The sequence below is a fragment of the Hylobates moloch genome, unplaced genomic scaffold (genome assembly GCF_009828535.3).
Source record: "Hylobates moloch isolate HMO894 unplaced genomic scaffold, HMol_V3 SCAFFOLD_11, whole genome shotgun sequence".
Classification (NCBI taxonomy): domain Eukaryota; kingdom Metazoa; phylum Chordata; class Mammalia; order Primates; family Hylobatidae; genus Hylobates; species Hylobates moloch.
The window spans coordinates 22447849-22451956 of record NW_026652286.1 but is presented as its reverse complement, the minus strand read 5'-3'; positions in this window follow the sequence as shown (position 1 = coordinate 22451956).

The following is a 4108-nucleotide window of genomic DNA, read 5'->3' as shown; positions in this document are numbered from 1 at the left end:
CAGCCATAATTTAACATAATTAAAAACTATCTATTGCTTTTAATCATACTCAATAAATGCAGTATGAACAAAATTTTCAATGTATACTTTTCACAAAATAGTAAATTAGGTTTTTTTTTTTCATAATGAGTTGTGGTACAGTGGTGTGAATCAACTCAAAACAGCTAAAAATTCAGCAGTTATTCCCCAATAATTATAAACTAAGCTTTGCCTATGGCTTCCAGAGAGAGCAGACAAAATAGTTCTAAACTAAACATCCATGAAGTAGTGGCAATGAACCCTGTAACCAGTATGAAACTTTGCAATGTAAGGTTATTTTTTTCCCCCGCCATATATAAACACACACACACACACATACACACACACTCTCTCTCTCTCCCCTATGGGCTGAGAGCTACTATCAAGGCATATTCTTGCCTGAATATTGGATTCTAAAAGCTTATAGGTTTAGCAAGTTTGTGACTGGCTGGTTTGTTTACACTGGTCTAAGATGAATGACAATTAGGAACTTTTTCCAAGATAAGAATTCCCCCATCTGGACTGTAACTAATGCTGTTCAAGTGAAGAAATGGAATGGTGGTTGATAGGTGCTGGTGCTGGCTTGATTTTTCCTGAAGTCCCAAACTCATTGGAGTCTTAAAAAAGTTTCAGTGTTTTTTTGTTTGTTTGTTTGTTTTTGTTATATTTGCGTCACAACTACCCTGTTGTGAATATTTTCAAGAGGAAATCAAAAAGGGTCAGCTAACTTCAGCAAACCTATTTAAGAGGATTAAATAAGAAACTTAGACTACCTCTAAGATCCTTTCCAACTTGAAACTGAATTCTATGGAGCTAACCTAAATAAAGGCTCCACAATTTTCTATCAGTATACCTTAAATATCAGAAAGACACTTGTTGAATATGTAATGAAGATTGTACCGAGATTTGTTGAAACATGCTGTTGCTTCAGCCTCAAAGCCAGAAATTTCTTGTTCAATAATTGTTCGGTGAGGCTAAAGAATATATTTTTTTTTTAGTATTCTCCAGACAAATATTTCAATCAAGTAAACTTGGAAATGATTAAGCTATATATGCCAGCCATGAGACTACTGAAATTCAAAAGATTTGCCTACAGTATCATCCTTTTAACATAGTTTTGTGTCAGCCTTTAAGGGGTAAAAGTGGGCTCATATAAAAGAAGAAAATATTTGTTTGCTTGAATGTTTATTTGGTACTATGATCTTTGAATTTAGAAGGTAAAACTCTGATGGTGATACAGGGGGTTGGAGGGGATGTGAGAAAAAGCACATTTTGTCTGTAAAAATCATCAGAAGTTGACAGAAAATTTCGATGAGAACCAGAACAAAACAAAGATACCTAGTTTTAGTTGGTAAAATATAAATGGAGAAAATGAAGTATTCTGAAACAATAAGCCAGCATTGTGGTGACTACTTCTGAGGTGTACATCATGACAATTGTATGTTTTATAAACAAAAGCTTTTAAAAGAATTTGTGCTATTTTTAATTAGTAAGAATTAATAAGCATAGAAAATTCACCTGGTCCAGGTAATTTGATGAATTGGGTAGTGAGGTGAGTTAGTTAAAGTGATCAAATAGGTTGAGTTTAAAGAAAATGGCAGATAAGGGGAAATAAACAACTAGAAAATTTTCTTTCACGTTTAGAATATAAATTATCCTGAAAATTTTCTTCGGAGGCACTAATATAAGGTTTTTCTTTTTCTTTTTTTTAGTGCCTTTTATTCTGCTGGGGACATAAGCACATTTAAATCACAGATGGCTCCCCTCTTCCAACATAAATTTATAAGTATAATGAAATGAGGGAAGGAGAGTGCTCCCCCAAATTTGCAGGCAACACCATGTCAACAATGAAAATAAAAAATGGATAAACTGTGATGTGTAAGTTGACTTTAAGTGGAGTATAGGTTGTTTAAAGGATACTGTTTATATTTCCCTTTGCATGTATTTGCATTTAGAAGCAATCACTAAAACAAATATACTTTAATACACATTTGTAAAAATGTTTTAGTAACAATAAATACATATAGATTTCCAGCTAGCACACATTCTCTAACTCAGTGAAAACAAATTTCTTCAGTGGTTGAAAACACGTAAAGTAGACAAAATTTTATTTCTTTATACCCATGTTGCATTTTTCTATAAATTTCCAAATACCTTAGCACGGTGCATCAAGCAATAATTATTTTTAAAATAAAATAAGTGATTGAATTAATGAATTAATAGATTTAATAATGTTCAAATTGTGGATAATTCAATTTTCTTTATTACTAAACTTTACATAAACAGTAAGACATTTTGTAATTTTTTAGTTTTATTTTTAATTGATACATAATAATTGTACATATTTGTGGGGGTAAAGGTGATGTTTCCATACATGTGAACACCATTTAATGATCAAATTGCAGTAATTAGCAAATCCATTATCTCAAATATCATTTTTCTGTAGTGAGAACATTTAAGATCTTCTCTTTAAGGCTACTTTGAAGTATACAATACATTATCATGAACTATAGTGACCTTACTGTGCAGTAGAACACCAGAACTTATTCCCCCTAGCTAACCATAACTTTGTACATGTAGGTTGATCAACTTCTTCAACTTTTCCTCCCCTCCTTACCATTCCCAGATTCTAGTAACCAATATCCTACCTCTACTGCTCTGAGATAAACTTTTTGGGATTCCATATATGAGTAAAATCATGTGGTATTTGTCTTTCTGTATCTGGCTGATTTCATATAACATATGTTCCACAGGTTAATCCATGCCTTTGCAAATGACAGGATTGCCTTCTTCTTTATGGCTGAATAGTATTCTCTTTTGTATACATACAATGAAATACTATTTTTCTTATCTATTTATTTGTTGTTGGACACTTAAATTGAGTTCTATGTCTCTCTGTCAAAACATGTATCACATAAAATTGTAATTTTATTTTATATGTGTATTTGTACCTCTCTAATATATTAAAAAAAATTTTGAGCATCTATGTTATGGCTTGCACTGTGTCAAGTCCTGAAGATTTCATAGTAATAATTATTAATGTGGTTCCTGGCTTCACCGAACCAAGAGGCTAAATAGCTCTACATGTGATGTGTGTTTCGAAAAGGGACGTATACAGTGTTAAGGAAGTTTTGGACTCACAGGATACAAGTTAGGTCTCGTGTGTATTTGTGTGTGTGTGTGTGTGTGTGTGTGTGTATTACTTATTATGATCTATACATTTCCTGTAATATAAAGAATAATTTGACAACATTTTAATAAATGAATGCAGAGCTCAAAGCCTATCTCTCCCTACCCTTTTTTTCCATGAACATTTTTTCTTAAATAAATTTCTGAAGCAAACCTGTATTGAATATCCTTAGCTTTTGCCTTTTTTCTTTTTTCAATTAAAAAATAGCTAATTAGCATTCATAAACCATATGTCTAAGGCCTGTTAAACCCCCACAGTCATAAATAGAGAATGTTTTCACAAAGCTCTATACATTTTCCTGAGTTAAAATTCCACCAAAAGTCTCTAATGTGATACCATAGATCCACACCACAAATTAACTCTTTTTAACTATAACTATATATTTTTTCTTATTCTGTCAGCAATTTTCATATTGCCTTGTTGCTTATTGAAACAGTTGCACAATATCTTTTCTGACATGGCCATCTCTTGCAAAAGAAATATTTTTGTTATTCTGGGTTTAATGATAAATAGAGAAAAAATAAATGGAACATACTATCATATAGGGAATAAAATCTGGCCTTGACTACAAGCTGTTACTCATGCTATTTACCGTAGGCCTCTGTAAGTCACAAATTAAAGACAAAAAATTTGAGAAATTAATTTAAAAAAACTGAAATGTCTAATATATTAGAATTCATGAGAGTTAAGTTTGTGAATTCCAAAGTTTACTGTGGTAGCATGCTTTCTTCTCATTAGGATATGAGAGCAATAATTTAGATATTCAGACCATGACTATAGAAATAGGATGCTACAATAGAAATAAGAAAGTACTTTGAGACTAAAAGGTACACTCTACTTCAAACCCAAACATTTATAATTAGGATTATAAAATCACTTATTTTCTCTGGGTCTTAGCTT